The sequence below is a fragment of the Miniopterus schreibersii genome (assembly GCF_964146895.1).
Source record: "Miniopterus schreibersii genome assembly, chromosome: 20".
Taxonomy (NCBI): Eukaryota; Metazoa; Chordata; class Mammalia; order Chiroptera; family Miniopteridae; genus Miniopterus; species Miniopterus schreibersii.
The window spans coordinates 13,349,296-13,368,963 of NC_138122.1; the positions used below are offsets into that span (position 1 = coordinate 13,349,296).

Sequence of the window (19,668 nt, forward strand, 5' to 3'; positions counted from 1 at the left end):
TGCCCCCTACTGGGGATTGAGCCTGCAGCCCAGGCATATGCTCTGACCGGGAACTGAACCTGTGACCTCCTGGTTCATCGGTCCATGCTCAGCCACTGAGCCACACTGGCCTGGCTGAATCTTGAATATTATTATTATCTGTATGATCAGTATTCTATTGAATCTTTTTTGTAAGAGCTTTTCATATTAATAAATATCAACATCTGGTCCACTGATTGAAGCACTGAAATAACACTGACAGGCAATAAGACATTACTTCTTGTTTCCTCAGGGTTAGTGCTAGAAATAGAAAACAGTAAAATAAGTTTATTTCAAGTTTGTGCTTCTATAATGATATTTATCAATCTACTTATTATTTTTTTTTTAATCTTCACCTGAGGATATTTTTTCCATTGCTTTTTAGAGAGAGTGGAAGGGAGGGAAAGGGAGGGAGAGGGAGGGGGAGAAACACATTGATTGGTTGCCTCCTGCACCGGCTCCAGTTGGATCGAGCGTACAACTGAGGTATGTCCTTGGCTGGAATCGAACCCTGGACCCTTTAGTCCTAGGGCTGATGCTCTAACCACTGAACCAAACCAGCTAGGGCTATCAGTCTACTTATTCTGAGAATTATTTGATGCATTTGTCTGACTCTATCACAACTATGCTGTAGGAGGGGCCTTATCTTACTTGGCTTCAATTCTTCCACATACCATTAATATAGTGGACACAGGTACCCTCAATATCTCAAAATGAAATATATTTCCTAAATACAAGAATCATTACTCAAATCTTATTTTGCCTTGGTTTTGCTGAATGAAGATCTAAACCACTGATCTGCAGGTAGGCAGGCAAAGAGATATGTTAAGCAAGCTTGTTCAATATTGGGAATAAATCTTTTTAGAAATTAAAACTTTTTGGGTAATTCAAATTATAGAAAGACCACAAGTTCCACAAAAGGGAACATAGGTTAAAATAGTTGTAAAATATTGTTTTAAACTCAACACTATAAAATTCTACTTTTACCGAAACACAGTAGTCAGACATGACCATGACCATAAATTTGCTTTCAAGAACAAGACTGTTGCAGGAGGGCTTTATGGTCAGTGTGTCCTTCCAATTACATCAATACCCAGTGATGAAATAAAAAAAACAACTGACCTGCTTTAAGTGAGAAGGCATGAGATCATTCTCATTAATGCCCACTTGGAAAGAAGGTATGACCCTATCTATGAAACTGGGTCTGTTCCTGTCTGTTCTACTACTCCATTCTGCTGCCTTTTTGGCTTACACAATCTGCTGTAGAACAAATCACAAAGAGCTTACGCTCTTCCATAATAACTCTATTTGCTCATTTCTCCTTGGATTTCTGTTTTGTTTTATATATTTACTGTTCTGATACTTGACAAATATATTTTATTGGTATACCTTTTACCATGGGTTATTTGGTGTCTCTTAATAGTGTTAGTTTTAAAATTACTTTGGTACTGCCAACCCCGTTTTCCTTTTTTCCCCTCTAAGAACTTGATCTTTGCTCATCTCTCTTCTCAACTATTGCTATGCTACAGCTTTTTTGGTGAGTTCTATAAACAACTCATGGCTGCAATTTGGGATCTTAATCCAATCTGTGACTACACAGTCTTTGGGTGGATTAATTTTAGATATTCATATTTTTCTTGTAGCTGATAAACTTGCTCTTTTCAAAAATAAAAATTCAAGGTTAAATAAAGTGCTCAAGGTTAGGAGAATGAAGAGTTTCCTAACTCATCCCTGTAAGGTGAATAATCATTGGAAAGAAATAAAATAAAGACTTCCAGTCCAAAATGGCAACATAGAAAGACCCTTGACTCACCTCTTCCCACATCAAATTTACATCTACAGGCAAAACAATTAGCCCGAAGAAGAAATGAGGGCTAACTGGACAGTTTCTGTACAACAAACCAGAGAGAGACCACACAGGAATAGGTAGGAGAGACAGAAACAAGGTACCATGGGAACCACACTCCCAAAGCACTGACCTGCAGTAAGAAGGGATCACTAAACGGCCTGTGTGTAGACTTGCCTGTCCTGGGGCACAATGAGAAACAGTGGTTTAAAAGACACTTAGACTATACTGAAAGGGCATCCATTTACTAACCCTAGCATATCTGCCAAGTGGGAGGGGAACTGCGGGACCACTTTCTCACATCATATACAAAAATAAACTCAAAATGTGTTTAAAGACTTAAATGTAAGACCTGAAACTATAAAACCTCTAGAAGAAATAGGCAGTAAAGTCTTTGACATCCATCTTAACAATTTTTTTCTTTTAAATATGTCTTTATTGATTTTAGAGAGAGGAAGGGGGGGGAGAGAGAGAGAAACATCAATGATAAGTGTCATCGATCTGCTGCCTCCTGCATGCCCCCTACTGGGGGTCGAGCACACAACCTGGGCATGTGCCCTGACCAGGAATCGAACCACGATCTCCTGGATCCTAGGTCGACGTTCAACTCCTGAGCCTCACTGGTGGGCTCAGAGAGCATTTTGAAAAAAAAAGGAACCTTGGGTTCCTTGGATGCATGGTTTATTCCTGGGCTTGGGTGGGTGGGAACAGACAGATTCCAGAAATGTGGAAGTAGAAGACCACAAAATTCTGGAGTATATTATTTAACAGATGTTTTGTGATCACTTAGGGAAGAAAGGAAAACCAGAATGAGTCAATTATGAACAAGTCATCCTAAACTAACTTCATTTCCTGTTGTGATAGGGTTACCACAACAACATGAGAGCGATGCCAGAGTTGCGGTAGATTCAAACCTCACTTGTCAAACACTTCCCATTTGTGAGACTTCATGTTAGGACTGGTGGCAAAAACACATAATAATCCTGCTCTTAAGAAGCTTGCACTTTAATGAGGGATGACGACAGGAACAGATAACATACACACTGCCTTTATCATACTAAACCACATCTGAAACACAGAAGAAGCTGGGTAGATACAGTCCAAATAAGGGTTTTAAGAAGAGGATTAAGGACGAGCAGGCTTTCAAAAGAGGAGCAAGGCTATAAAGAAAGGTAAGAGGAAAATGAGCAGAACATCTATGGGAATGATTGGCCCTCAGCCAGCCATGCCCCTCCTCATGAGGAGGTTTATGGGGTCCAGGGAACACGCCCATCAGGAGCTCCAGAATCCCCATTTCCTGAGTCCGCTCCCAAGGAGGTGTGTGCCTCCTGCATGATGGCTCTGCTGACAGCAGAATGTTCCTCCAATGTGTGCACAAGGGGTAACCAAGGGCCAGCACTTGCAGGGTGTGTACTGAGCCTGGAATATCTGCCCGCAACCATGCATGTGTCCTGACTGGGAATCGAACCAGTGACCTCTTGATTCATTGGGCCGATGCTCGACCATTAAGCCACACTGGCTGGGCTCAACACTGGTTTTAAAACTAAGCAGTAGAGCCCTAATGGGTTTGGCTCAGTGGTTAGAGTGTCGGCCTGCAGACTTAAGGGTCCTGGGTTTGAATCCGCACAAGGGAACATACCTCGGTTACAAGCTCAATCCCTGGCTCTGGTTGGGGCAAGTGCAGGAGGCAACCAATCAATGTGTCTCTCTCACATCAATGTTTCTCTCTCTCTCCTCTCTCCCTTCCACTCTCTCCAAAAAGCAATGGAAAAAATACCCTCTGGTGAAAATTAAAACAAATAAAAATACTATGCAATAGGCAACTTCACAGCTGAAGGAGATGGTCATTATAACAAAGTGAAACCATATTCTGATGCCTAAGAATTAGCTTAGAACAGTTGTGGCTAGAAACTTACAATATTCATCTCATAAAGAAAGCAACTATTTTCAGATTCCCACTTGCACAGGTAGGAATACTTTTATATATTCTGGACTTGGAGAAACAGAAGAGCCATTTCAAATCTACTACTGCTTGCCAGTCAGGACTGACAGCAGCACGTTTAGAAGAAAAAATATGGAAGAAAGGCCTTCTCCAAATTGCTGTATGAAAACTGTATTCTTATACTTTAAAAAAGCATTATTTCAAAATTTCAGGATTTCTAGTTATTTGTTTATTAGAATTGAGGAACTAGACTTTACTCTTAAGCCTCTATTCATTTGAATACTTTCACTTTTTGTGGTATAGTTCCTTTCACTGATAGTATTTCGAGTGTGTCTCATATTAATATTTCCCCTGCTGTCCTGAATGTACTTGCTTATTCTAGGTACATTTGGGTCTGTCCATGGCCCTGAAAGTAGGGTGCTCAGCACTATCACCCCTCTCCAATGCTGGTGCTGCCCACACAAGCTCAGGAAGTCAACCTGATCTCTGCAGCTACACTTCTAATACAGCTACTGCATTCTTACACAAGCTCTCAGTGCTTGGTCTGAGGAGCTGCTCCATACAGCTGGCTTGCTTATACTGCAAACTTTAAAAAAAAATTTTTTTTATTGATTTTTAGAGAGGAAGAGAGAGGAAGGGAAAAGGATAGATAGAAATATTGGTGAGAGAGAAACATCATCAATCAGCTGTCTCCTGCATGCCACCTACTAGGAATCAAGCCTCCAACTCGGGAATGTGCCCTGACCCGGAATTCAACTGCGACCTCTTGGTTCCTGCGCTGACACTCAACCACTGAGCCATGCCATCTGGGCTTATATTGAGAACTTTTAATACTGTCTACTCCTGATCACATCTCCTCCTTTCAAGGTCTTACTTACTACATTGTAAAAAGCAACAACAATTAACACAGTTGATGTTGAACTTTCAAGTTTTGTTTCCCCCATGTCAAGATTTCTGTTTTTGGTATATATTATATATGAGGCAGGTAAGTACTCAGTAACAATTAAAATATAAAAAACTTAGAATTCTTAGGAGCTTGAGGGTTTTGTCTTATAATAAATGATTGATAGCATTCTAAATCTATCATACCTAAGGATTATTGGTGGTTTTTGTGATGACTAAGGATCAGAAATGTACAGATCTATTAAATTATTTCCTCATTGTGCTGATATAAAATGAATAAACATTCAAATCGAGATCAAAACAATTTTCTAAACATTAATCATTTATGTATTCACTGTGTACTATGTTTGCTTACACTTATTGATACATTTTGCCTTGTTTCCTATATGTACATCACTCAATATGTTTATAGTTTACTATTGAGAACTAAGTGGTGGTAATAATAAAAAGAAGTCTTATGATTATTATTTAATAAGAGCTATAATTTATTGAGCATCAAGCGCTGCTCTGTGTTAATACCTGTGGAACTCTTTCAGAAGGTGGTATTTTAATGGTAGCTTCAAAAGCAGGTAAGGTTTAAAAACAGGCAGTCAATGAGAAAGACCCGTAGAAAGGAGAGCTGCAGGAGTTAAAGCATGGAAGGCTGAGTACAAGTGCTAGGTTATTCAATATGGCTGGAGTTTAGAACCCATCCAGGAGAAAAGCAAAAAAGGTGACACCAGACTGAGAAAGCTGAGAAATCAATACTTTATTCTGATAATCGAAAGAATCCTTGGACCATGAGAATGACACTATCAGAATATAGGCATTTCTGTAGACTGATGGAGGTTAAAACCAGGAATAGTTAAGACTAGTGAGAAGACTATAGTTGTAATTCTCAAAATATTTATATTCCTTACTACTTTGAAATTACAATTGATCTTGCTACTTAAGGTATTAATAAAGAAACACATACATTAAAGATGTATTTTCTCCATATTTAAAAAGCAGTATTTCTATATAACTGATTTCCTTGGTAATTGTACATAATTTATTTTATTCATTTAAAAACATTAACCTGAGATGAGAAGGAGCCATAGATTTCACTGACTGCCTAAAAGATCCATGGCAATAAAGATTAAGAACTCGCTCCCAGCTGGCGTGGCTCAGCAGCTGAGCATCGACTTATGATCTAGGAGATTTGAGGGGTGGCAGAGAAGGTTAAAGTATTCTGTCGAGCAGGGAGGGGTTAGGCCTGAGTCTCTGTAGACCCAAAAGAAGGCCATGTGGCTGAAGTATACCAAGCAGAGAGAGAATGGCTCACGATGAGGCCAAAGAAATAGGCAGTAACCTGGCAGTTGTGCTAAGGATTTAAGATTTATCTTAAATGCACTTCCCTTTAAGCTGGGGACTAAAAGTGCCCAATTTATATTAATGATTTTTCCAGCTGTGATATGAAGAATGGATTGCAAAGAGGAAAAAGGGAAAGAAAAAAAGAAAACCATCTGAAGCACTGCAATAGTGAGAGATGACAGTGGCTTGGACTAAGCAACAAGCACATAACCTGCATTTTAAGCAGGTCAGTTCATTGTGTTAAATCATGCCACCCACTGCAGGACATTTAACATTCCAGGCCCAAGGGCACTATGAACCAGTAGCACTCTCAAGTCAGTAAAATAATTGAAAAAAGAAAAACAACCACACCTTTGAGGGGAGTATTAAAGCCCCTGGAGTCTACAAGAGTGATAACAGTGCAGACAGGAGGAATTAGCAAGACTGGAAAAGAAAGGTGCTGAGTGGGATCTTGTGAATGAAATGGGTGGACAAGCCCAATAATACCATCAAGGCTGAAAATGAGCTGTGCAGACAGGAGAGAAAAATTTGCAATATGTATTTAGAATATATATAGAACTCTTACAAACTTCAAAATAAGAAAATACAATATTTAAAAATAGGCAAAAGATTATAGACACTTCTGTGAGATAATAAACACATGAAAAGATGACTGGTGAGTCATAAGGGAAATGCAAACTAAAACCACATACCCATGAGAGAAGAGCTAAAATAAAAAGACCTGACCATATGAAGTGCTGATGAGGATGTAGAAAAGCTTCAACTCTCAGTCTGCAGATGGAACTGCAAAATACTACAACCACTATGGAAAAGTTTGGCACTTTCTGAAAAGGTATACGTACACTTACCATATAACCCAGCAATTCCATTCCCAGACATTTATTGGAGAAATGAAAATATATGTCCACAGAGACATGTATACAAATGTTTGTAGGAGCTTTATTTATAATAGCTGCAAACTTGGAACAATCCAAATATCCATCCACAAGGGAGGGCAAACAAACTGTGCGCCATCAATACAATGGAAGAGTACTCAGCAGCAAAAAGGAAATTACTGATATATGCAACAAGGATGAATCTGAAAAGCTGCTAAGTGAAAGAAGCCAGACACAAAAAGGGTACAGACTTTAAAAATCCCATTTATATTTAATTCTAGAAAAGTTGAAGCTGATCTACAGTGACAGCTGATCTGTGGTTACCTGAGGTGAAGACTGACTGCAAAGGGGCACAAGGAGCTTTCTGGGGTTATGTAATGTTCTGTACCTTCACTGTGGTAGTGGTTACACAAGTATATACATTTGCCAAGATCCACTGAACAGTGCACATAGAAAAGGTGTTATTCTACTGTACATAAACTATACCTCAAAAGGTGATTTTAAAAAACTGAGCTGTGCTATAAAATTATGGTTAATTTTCTTTAATGATTTAAACAGTATTACTTATTAATAATTTTATTTTCCATACGATGAACTGTAAACCTACTTTTGCCTCCACCCTGTATACTCATATTGAAGGCAACTGCAAAGGAAATGTTACAAACTGGTTTTGAGCAATGGCAGGATCATTAGAATAAATGCCTTGCCTTTGACGGTCATTTTCTAAGGCTTTCATATAAATATAAAATTTCTGACATGTTCAGATTTTCTTCCTATCCTTTCCAGCCCCCTGTCATTAAAGTCATTTTATAACAGAGACTCAATAATATTTGTGAAAAATAAATTGTGTCTAAGTAAAGTAGCTATCTTATCATGCACAAACAACACATACTGTACCCGGTGTTAAGCAACTAAAATGCTACCTATCAGCTGTGAATGGGTTATTTTTAGAGAAAGCTATTAAGCTGTTCTCTAAGCTACCCATTTTGGTGAACTTTAATTATCTGAACACAAAACTACAGTACTTCGTTTCACAAATAAAAATTAACTTGTCTTCAGATGCTAAGTTAGACTGATCTAAATTAATGTTCTAAAAATAAGTAGGTAGATAATACAAATGACTGTTTTAAAAGAAAATATATTCCTTATTTTAGCTTAGTTCTCTCATAATTTACTAGCCAAGAAAGCCAGTGCAAAGTTTTAAGAGGGTGCAAATGATTAAATGAGCAAATAAAAAGCTAAAGTCATTTTACCTATAAAACCATCATAATTTTACATTATCTTAAGAACCAATACTCCAATATACTACAGATATCACAGCTAAAATATGATGTCAATAACATGTATGCAACCTCTCTAGAAAAGGTACACAGCTGAGTTTGAACAAATTTGTTTGTTTACATATGCATTTTTTAACCTCTTCAAAAGTAATAAAACACGGCCAAACAGTCAGATGATTTGCAATTCTGGCCCTTATCCCTTACTGACTGAGACATCGCTGAGTTACCTAACATCTCTGAGCAACCATTTCCTTGGCTCAAAAAAAATGAGGAAAGCTTTTTTTTAAAAAAAGAAAAAGAAAAAAAAAGAGGAAATCTCAAGGGTTGTAAACAGTGTAGAACAGCAGATGCAAAGACTGAAAGATATTAGGCCTTCCCCCCAAAAGCAGTATAGCCATTTTGTATTACTTTATTATTATTATTTATTACATTTATCACCCTAAAAAGGAAGAAACATCAGACCTCAAATCAGGAGGTCTGAGTTTTAGACCCAACTTGGCTCTACCCTATATGTCTGCTCTGATAGCATTGGTCAAGTTACAAAAAGGAGAAGGTTCCATTATTTTGTCAGACTTCTTCCGAACATTAGAAGTACAAAATAAAACAAACAAAACACGATTTATACAAGAGAATGGGGAAAAACCCTCACGCGCAGTTATGTGGTTGAATGTACATACATATGTACGCACAGATATAAACATATATACAAAGATGAAGACTTGTAGTGACTTAGTAAAGGTTCCACACATTTTTGGTGGATTGAAGTACACAAATTATTATTTTTTTAAGTATAAAAAAACTTAAAGCCCGGTCGGGCGTGGCTCAGCGGTTGAGCGTTGACCTAGAATCCAGGCGATCGGGGTTTGATTCCCGGTCAGGGCACATGCCTGGGTTGCGGGCTCGATCAATGACTTATCACTGATGTTTCTATCTCTCTCTCTCCCTCTCGTTTCCTCTCTCTGAAATCAATAAAGATTAAAAAAAAAAAAAAAAAATGACTCCTCTTTAAAAAAAATTAAATTAAAATTAAAAGAAAAAAAAGAAAAAAAAAGAAGTGACCTTTGAAATTAGACTGTGCTCTGAACTTGTCATGAGGAGAGAGACTGATGAAGGAAAGGGGTTACTCACTTTTTGATCATTCCCCTACATTTCTTTCCTCCTCAGTTATTCCCTCCCACCTTCACTGGGCAAGAATTTTGGAATGGTCCAAGTCAGGCTGGCTAGCAGTGAGCTATGATAACAGCTAGAGGTAATCAACATAGACTAAGAGTATCAAGTCTTCACCAATGCCAAGCATTCAAGGGTACCAGCACAGGCAGCTCCATGTGCCTCTGGAACTGAAGTAGAGAGTGAGAAGAGACCTCATTAATCATAATGACCATTATTTACTGGACACTTAGCACAGTGTTAACTTTAGAAAAATCCTCACATACTGTCTTCACCAGAACCCTTTGAAGCATAAACCCTTATTTTATTATTTTTTTAAAAATATATCTTTATTGATTTCAGAGAGTGGAAAGGAGAGGGAGAGAGAGAGAGAAACATCAATGATGAGTCACTGATCGAGCCTGCAACCCGGGCATGTGCCCTGACCGGGAATCGAACCCTGATCGCCTGGATCCTAGGCCGAAGCTCAACCGCTGAGCCACGCCCGGCCGGCCATAAACCCTTATTTTATAGATGAACAAACTGAGGAAGAGGGGAGGAATCAATTAACTTGTCTATGGTTATATAACTAGTAGCTAACAAAACCAGGATTCAAACCCAGGTGTGCTGACCTCTAAAACCCATGTTCTCAGCCACTACACCATACAAGGGACAATAGTCCTCCACAGGCAATGCTCCCTTGGTGTTGATGAACCAAGGTTAGCCTCATAATTGAGCCAGATTCTGATAGGTCAACTGGAAAGAAATTGAAGAAGGCAGACAGTGATGACAAAAATAAAATAATCATAATGATCATGATACAGAAAATGTTCTGCTTCCCAAAGTAGCCTACGCATTTTCAAAGGCTCTCACTATTCAAATCTTAGTCCTGAGGATAAGCCAAAACCTGTCTCCCCCGAAACAGGCAAATATGTGCTGTAAATGAGGTGTGGGAGAGCAGATTTGAAGGCAGAGGATGGAAAAGCAAACCAGACATAAGAGGGTAGGGAAGGGACCTGAATGAGGACAAGTCAGGACAAGTAAAAAGATCATATTGAACACCAGTGGAAATTAGTACCCAGAGATTTTCAGTGATGGCAATCATGACAATTAAGTTATTTTCTCCAGCATATATCATCAGGCTGTGAGCAAGATCAGACAAAATAAAGTTGGGTTCATGTACAATGGGAGGGAAGAGATTAAGAGAAAGTTAGAATCTGGTCAGCGGAGAGGTCAGCAGACAGAATCCAGATCAAGGCTGGACAAGACCAGTAGACTGGGAAAACCACTGTGAAGGGTCTCAAGTCAGGGGGCACAGGGGAGAGAGGGCAGGAGGGTAAGGAGCTACAGTGTGAAAAGAGAATGATCTACTTCTTAAGGCTGAACCTTGAACACCTTTGTAAGCTGTACCCAAACAGGTCAAGGGGGAGAGGCTCAGATGACTGTCCTCATTACTGAAATGTAAAGGAGTCAAGCAATTCAAATCTCTATAAACTGCCTCACTGTCAGAAATATTAAACACCTGCCTCAGACATGTGGAAAATGACTCCCTAAGATAAGGAAAATGGTTAAACTTGCCTGCAGGCGGTGATATATTACATAACAGATTAACTAGGTGAAGTAGAAAAATGTAACATATAATTATAACTCTAAACTGCCTGAAAGAAAATCTCCAGGCAGCTCTGAAAAGCTATTTTTACTTCTTTCCATTAAAAAAGTTTCTGCAGGTTTTCTTTTTTTCTGCAAACCATCATGATAGAAGGGGACATAAATAAGGAAAGAAAGCCCCTGAACGAAATTTGATAATCATTCATAGGTATGTGAAGTTATAAAATATATGCAAGTAACTCTCATATATTGCTGGTGGGAATGAAAATTATACAATCCTTCTTGAGAGTAATTTGACAATATCAATACCTAACAAAATTATATATCTGTGCATCTATCTTTTGATCCAGCAATACCACCCGTAGGAATCTACTATGAAGAAAAATTCCAATAACATGAAAATACATATGCACAAGGTTATTCACTGCAGCATAATCTATAATTGCAAAATACTAGAAACAACCTAAATGGCCATACATTGGAGGGAGGTTGAATAAGCTATGGTACATCCATATGATGAAGTACTATGCAGCTGTAAAAAATGAATGAGAAAAATCTCTAAGAACTGCTATGGAGTGGTTTCCAAGATATACTAAGTGAAAGAAAAAAAAAAAAGGTAAAAAGATTTATATTGTTATTTTTCATATAAGGAGTTGTAAGAAAATATACATACATATATCTGCTTATATGTATGACATAAATATAGAAAGGATAAACAGAAACTAAAGAGACTGGCTACTTACAAGGGAGTGGGTAGTGAAGGGTAGAACGGGAACGGGTGGTAGGGATGAGGAGGGAGTAATACTTCTCTGAGTATACCTTGTGTATAGCTCTGCCCCTTAGAATCATAGTAATGTATCACACACTCAAAAAATTAAATGAAAAATTAAAACCAACTAGGATGTGGAAAGAATACAAAATGCAGCACAAACAGTAACAAATGAACCTAACTACAAGAATAACATAACCATACTGGAGGGCATGAGGAAGAAACCAGTCTAAGCAACTTCTGAAAACAGTATTTTAACTGGATACTATAAAGCTAACATCACAAAAAACTGATGATAAATCCCTAATGCAGTTAGTAAATTTCTTCCTCACAAGGATATTTGGTTAGCAATTCTGAAACTATTTCATGTATAGCATGGGACTGAAGAAATATGTAAACAAGTGGAAGATGAGAGCCAGGTTGGTGAACGAATTACAAGCAAGAAGGAAGGCTAAAATAAACTGCATGTGTTGGATTAGAGTCAGAGATTATCAGTGTGAACTCACAGTTTTTAACATACACACAGAGTAGGCGATTTAACAAAGACTCAAGGTAGAAGCCCTGCTAAGAAATTAAAAAGTAGACTTCTGGGGAAAACAAAAGTAAAAAGTCTTAAAATACCAGGCAGAGTTAAAAATAATAACTAGACCAATGAACAACCAGATTCCAGAAAGAACTAAGTAAATATCTATGTTTAATATGAAAACTCATGTGAAATTAGACAAAGTAGAAAGCAATTTATAAGTAGTGATAAAACCTAAGCTATTAATATGGAATAAGATAATTTCCACACATGTTAAAAAGCTAAATTTAAAGGTTAAAAGTCTTAGCGTATTTTACCAATTCTGAAGCAATAAAATACATAGCAAAGAATTAGTTAATGAATTTGATCACATATTTTTAAAGCTTTCAGAAAGTACACAATACCCAGCTTCTAGTACATAAATGGTCCATTATTTTAAATACAATTCAAGCACCATATAAGTGAGTAAAACTTAGAAAAAAGTTTAGCCTTAAAAATAAAACAAAAAAAAGGCAACTATAAGGTCCTACCTTACTTCTATTCAATTATAAATAAAAGAATAATACCATGTTGTAACAACAAAAGGGACACAGGTGGAACAATGAGGGACTTTTAAAGATTAACAGTAGCAGAAGAAATTCAAATGCTGTTTCTGGAGAACAATCTGGCCACATACTACATAAGTTATACTTTTAACCCAGTCATCTTATTTTTGAGAAATAGGTTCCAAGAAAATTACTCAAAGGAGGTGAGATGGGGAGCCTGTTTGTACTAAAAATGTTTATAGCTATATCACTTAAAAATAGTTAAAAACTGAAGCAATTCAAATGCCCAACAAATGGGGAACAGCTATGTAAACTACCTGTTTTTGTTCATTTGTTCACAGGTCAATGTTCAACCTCTGAGCCATGCCGGCCAGGCTAAACTACCTGTTTTTAATAAAATTTAATGTTACATTGACATTCCATGTTGGATTCACAGATGCATGGAAAGGGGAAAAACAGGACACAATAGTATAAGTATTTAATAGGTTTAAGAAAAAAGAAAAAATAAGACCTTGCTGAGAACAGGTCCAGAAGAGCAGATGAAACTGAAGGGCAGAACAGTGGGAAAAACTAGAGCAGACAGAACTATGTCAGTGCCTGGAAGGGTACTGGGGGGTTGGCCCTTTTTTTGGTGTTTGTTTTAGGAGAGGAGACATCAGGAGGTAGGAATTTGGATGAGGTCATCCAGAGAAATTGCACTGAACATGAGAGAGCCCAAAAAAACTAAAAACAAAGGGTCATATACTTGGAAAACCGGTTGTGTTTCAGCAACGTGGATGAAACTTTTAAAAAAGAAAATGGTTTATAACATCAAATCTCTAGAAAGACCAAAAATTTGGGGGGCGGGGGAGGCTGTGAAGGTCCTCTTCAGGAAAAACCCACCAATCCAGAAGGATCAAAATTGAGAAAGACATAAAAAATGATCAGAGCATCAGTTCTGAATGAAGTGCTGGGTCTGTAGTCTGGCTGCAGTGAGCACAGAAGGCAAGCTCAGTAGCAAAGGAAGCAGTACAGATCATTCCTGAGAGAATCTGGCCATAGGGAGGAGTAAAAGGTTCTCTTTCCCTCTTTCAGATTCTGGAGAAAAGCACAAGAAAGTTCAAGACTAAATTAAACAATGAAAAAATATTGGCTAGAATAACAAAAACTGGTATTTTCAACAAGTGTTTTACAACAAAAGGCTTGTTTTGTTGATTTAAAAAATCTTTCATCGTAGACCTAGCTGGGTGGCTCAGCGTTGTCCCATACACCAAAAAAAGTTCCATGTCCAATTCCCAGTCAGGGCACACACCTAGGTTACTGGTTCAATTCCTGGTTGGGGCACATATGGGAGGAACTAATCAAATGTTTCTCTCTCTCTCAATTCAATAAACATATCCTTGGGTAAGGATAAAAAAAACCTTTCACCATAAAACTGGCTAATTCAACTTCAGAAAAATAAAAATATGATTTTAAATAATAATTATTTTAAATGAAAAGAAATACTGTACAAATCCCTAGTAATTTAGGAGGCCTCTAAGATCAGGAATAAGATAAGGATGTCTCATTTCCCAACATTTCTCTTCAATATTATACTAGAGGTTCTAGCCAGGGCAATTAGGAAAGGAGAGAAAAACAGGCACGCACAGTGGGAAAGATGCAGTAAAATTATCTCTATTTGTAAGTAACAATCCTGTATATAGGAAATTGTAAGGATTATAATAAAGAACTACTAGAATCAACATACAAATTATACAATATATAAAATCAACTGTATATATTTCCAACGAAAAATGCAAAAACAAAATCAAAACAATACCATAAAAATGAATAAAATACTTAGGAATAAATTTAACAAAAGAAATATAAAACACTCTGAAACCTGTAAGACATTGCTGAAAAAAATTTAAAGATTTAAATAAATGGAAAAATACCCCTTGTTCATGGATCAGGAGATATAATATTGTTAAGACGGCAATACTCCCTAAATCGATCTAACTAATCAACACACTCTCCCTCCATCAGAATCCCAGCTGGCTTCTTTGTACAAGCTGACATATTGATCCTAAAATTCATATGGAGACTCAAGGGAGCCAGAATAATAAAAACAATCCTGTAAATAACAAAGTTATAGGATTCATACTGCCGAATTTCAAAACATATTTCAAAGCAAGTAATCAAGACAGTGTAGCACTGGCACAAGGACAGAGATATAGCAGATGACTTCCCTAATCTCCAAAAGCTTCATTTGCTTCCCCCTGGAATACAGGCCAGTTTTAGTGACTTGCTTCTCCCAAATAAAATGGGGTGGAAGTAATGCTACATGTCTTCTGAGGCTAGGTCATAAAGAGGTGCTCTTTCTGGGGAGAGCCTGACCAGCCACAATGTAGTGAGGATACTCAAACAGCTTATGGAGAGGCCTCCATGGGGAGAACTGAGGCCTAGCCCTCTGTCCCCAACAACTAGCACCAACCTGAAGCATGTGAGTGAGCTGCTTTGGAAGTGGACTTCTCAGACCCAGGCAAGCCTTCAGATGTCTGCAACCTGAAATCTTGGCTGCAACTTCAAGACACTCTGAGCCAGAATTGGCCAGCTAGGCCCACTCAATTCCTGACCCAAAGAAAGTGTGAGATAACAAATGTTTATGGTTGTTTTAAGTCACTAAGTTGTAGGGCATTTATTAGACAACAATAGAATAGTAAGACAGCAATGGAATGAGGAAAAACAAGATAATGGAAAACTTTGTAGATGTCATTTGGTCTGGAAAAGGAATGCAAAATATGAATACTTTAAAACTTCTTCCTTCTAGAACTGGAATATTAATAGCACTACAAAGTGGCAGGATCAGTTACAGAAAAACATGAAAAATCCTCTTCTAGGTTGTTAGTATGCTTTAAAAAGTAAAGTATGGGGGGGGGGGGTTCTAGTCAAGATGGCGGTGTAGGTAAATGCGGTACCTGACCACAACCACATCAAATTTCAACTAAACTACAGAACCATCATTCAGAACCGCCTGAAATCTAGCTGAACAGAAATCCTACAACTAAGGATATGAAAAAGGCATGTGAAGACTGGTAAGAGGGGCAGACATGTGGGATGGCCCCATACCCATGTGTGGCAGGTAAAAATTGGGAGAAATATCTCAGCGGCAGAGGTACTCCCTGAGGACTGAGGGGTCCCAGCCCCACACCAGGCCCCCCAGCCCAGGGTTCTGGTGCCAGGAAGAGAAGTCCCCATAACTTCTGGCTATAAAAGCCAGCAGGAATTGTGACTGAGTGAGACAGAGGGCTGCTGGAGTTCCAGGCATTCTTCTAAGGGGCCCGTGCATGGACTTATTTCGACTCACTCATTCTGAGCTCCAGCACTGGGGCAGCAGTTCAAAAGGCAACAGGGACATATGGGTAGGAACTGAATTACCTGGCACAGGGTAAGAGCTGGAGGGGCAGCTTTCTCCCAGAGGTGCTGGCAAAGGCCACTGTTCCTTTTCTGAGCCCTCCCTCAACAGAGACAGCAGAGGCTGGTGCCATATCTGGGTCTACATAAAACTGGCTAACATTGTTGGCCCCACCCTGGTTATTCTGAGACCCCACCCCACCCAAGCTGTTTCCAGTGGCTTCTCCATACAAAAGTCCTGTCTTGGCTCATGCTTCGTATTTTCCTAAATTCTCTCAAAGCAGCAGCAGCTGGCCTCAACGTGCCCTGTACCTCTTGCTAACTGGCCCCGCTGGCAGCCGGCAGTGAGCTTGGCCTGTTCTGGGCACCTCCAAACCTAGTACAAGTAGCAGCCACCTGCAGATTGCTTCATAGTTCATGCCGGGTGGCCCCAAGCAGGGAGAGGTGGTGGCTGACCTTGGACCTCCTGGGAGGCCCTAGAGCCTGCACACGTTGACCACGTTGAAAGACCACCCAACCACCTCCAAAAACAACACATTTAAGCGAATCCTATTCTGTAGAGTAGGCTCCTGCATAGCAGCTCCTCTGCTGTGGTTGTGGCCACTCCTTGTAGTCCATAAGCCTGGGAGTAAACCCCTCCCACTGTTGTGCCAACAGCTATCAAGGCTCAACTACAACAGGAAGGTGCACAGAGACCACGGGGTTGGGGGTGGGAGGAGTACTTGTAATGCCCAGCTCAGGTGACTGAGGAGGCTGTACCACTGGACCAATAGGACACCTACTACATAAGGCCACTCTACCAAGCCTGGGAGATGTAGCAGCTCTAGCTAATACATAGAAACAAACGTAGGGAGACAGCCAAAATGAAGAGACAAAGAAAGATGTCCCAAATGAAAGAACAGAACAAAACTCCAGAAAAAGAACTAAACAAAATGTAGACAAGCAATCTGCCAGATGCAGAACTCAAAACATTGGTTATAAGGATGCTCAATGAACTTAGGGAAAGAGTAGAAGTTAGTGGGAACTTAAAAAAAAAAAGGGACAGAAAGTATAAAAGTAGAAATAAAAAACATAAAAAAGAACCAGTCAGAAATGAATAATACATTAACTGATACGAAGAATACATTATAGTGCCCTAGCCAGTTTTGCTTAGTGGTTAGAGTGTTGGCCCATGGACTGAAGGGTCCCAGGTTTGATTCTGGCCAAGGGCATGTACCTCAGTTGCAGGCTCAATCCCTGGCCCCAGCTGGCATGCGAGGAGGCAGCCAATCAATGTCTCCCTCTTATATTGATGTTTCTATTGCTTTCTCTCTCTCCTCATTCCACTCTCTCTGAAAAAGCAATGGGAAAAAAATATCCTTGAGTGAGGATTAAAAAAAAAATTTTTTTTTTTAAAAAAGGAATACATTATAGGGAATCGACAATGGAGTAGATAAAGCAGAGGATCAAATCAGAGATTTGGAAGATGAGGAAGCAGAAAATACCCAAGAAACACAGCAAAAAGAAAAAAAAGAGGATAGTATAAGGAGCCTCTGGGACAACTTCAAAGGGACAAACATTCCCATCATGGGGGTGCCAGAAGGGGAAGAGAGAAAGGAAGGAATTGAAAACCTATGTGGAAAAGTAATGATGGAAAACTTCCTTAACCTGGTGAAGGAAATAGACATACAAGTCCAGGAAGCACAGAAAGTCCCAAACAAGATAAACCCAAAAAGGCCCACACCAAAACACATCATAATTAAAATGCCAAAGGTTAAAGACAGAGAGAGAATCTCAAAAGCAGCAAGAGAAAAGCAGTTATTTACAAGGGAGCTCCCATAAGACTCAGCTGATTTCTCAACAGAAACTTCGCAGGTCAGAAGCGACTGGTAAGAAATATTCAAAATGATAACAAGCAAGGATCTACAATCAAGATTACTCTACCCAACAAAGCTATCATTTAGAATCAAAGGACAAATAAAGATCTTCCCAGACAAGAAAAAACTAAAGGAATTCATCACCACCAAACTAGTATTATAAGAAATGTTAGGTCTTAAGAAGAAAAAAGATAAAAAATATAAATAAAATGTCAATGAATACATGTCAACAATTACTTTAAATACAAATGGGTTACATGCTCTAATCAAAAGACATGGAGGCTGAATGGATAACAAGATCTTTACAAATGCTGTCTACAAGAGACTCACTTTAGATCGAAAGACACACACAAACTGAAAGTAAAGGGATGGAAAAAGATATTTCATGAAAAGAAAAACAAACAAAAAAGCTGGGGTAGCAATACATACACCAGACAAAAAACTTTAAAACAAAGGCTATATAATGAGAGACAAAGAAGGACCCAGTAAGTCCACTTCTGGGTATTTATCCTAAGAAACCCAAAACACTAAATTGCAGTATTATTTACAATAGCCAAGATATGGAAGCAACTTAAATGTCCATCAATAGATGAATGGATAAAGAAGTGGTTCATATATAGGGTGTCCCCAAAAATATATATACACACACTTCGAATAATTATAAAGGCAGTTTTTATTAAAATACATTTCATTTTCAAAATTGAGCTATCAGCTGTTAAAGTGTGTATACAATGGAATATGACTTAGCCATAAAAAAGAATGAAATCTTGCCATCTGCAAAAACACGGATGGACCTAGAGTGTATTATGCTACAAGAAATAAGTCAGACAGAGAAAGACAAATACCATAAAATTTTACTTATATGTGGAACCCCAAACAACAAAATAAACAAGACAGAAACAAACTCATAGATACAGAGGACAAACAGATGGTGACCAGATGGAAGAGGAGTTGGGAGGATCGGTAAGTAAGGGAACAAACTGGCAGTTATAAAGAGTCAAGGGATGTAAAGCACAGAGTAGGAAATATAGTCAATAATACTGTAATAACTATGTATGGTGTCAGATAGGTACTAGATTTATCAGGGAGATCACTTAGTAAGTTATATAATGTCTAATCACTGGGTTACACACCTGAAACTAATAATATTGTATGTCAACTGTAATTGAAAAATAAACTATTTAAAGTAAAAAAAAAATATATGCACAATATGGATGATTCTTGCAATGCCAAATAAAAGAAATCAGATACAAAAGAATACATACTCTATGGTTCTATTTATATAAAGTACAAAATCAGGCAAACTTATCTACATGTTAGCTGTCAGGATAATGGCTACTCTGGTGGGTAGGGGTAGGTAGTGACTGAAAGGAAGCACAAGACAGACTTCTTTTTCTTGACCTGGGCACTAATTACCTAGGTATGCTCAGTTTGCAATAACCCATTGGGCAGAACAATTAAGATATGTGCACTTGGCCCTGGCCGGGTGGCTCAGTTGGTTGGCGCATCCTCCCATGCACCAAAAGATTGCAGGTTTGATCCCCAGTTGGTGCATAGGAGGAAGTTGGTCAGTGTCTTTCTGTCTCTGTCTCCCTTCCCCTCTCTAAAATACATTTTTAAAAAATCTTAAAAAAAGTACTTTTATAAATGTCC

At 38.5% G+C, this 19,668-nt stretch overlaps 1 protein-coding gene across 1 annotated transcript in view; it reads right to left on the reverse strand.

The window, feature by feature from the left end:
* The window catches only part of MAPK1 (mitogen-activated protein kinase 1), a 57,782-nt gene that overhangs the window by 28,648 nt on the left and 9,466 nt on the right, over positions 1 to 19,668 (reverse strand). The window lies entirely within an intron of this gene.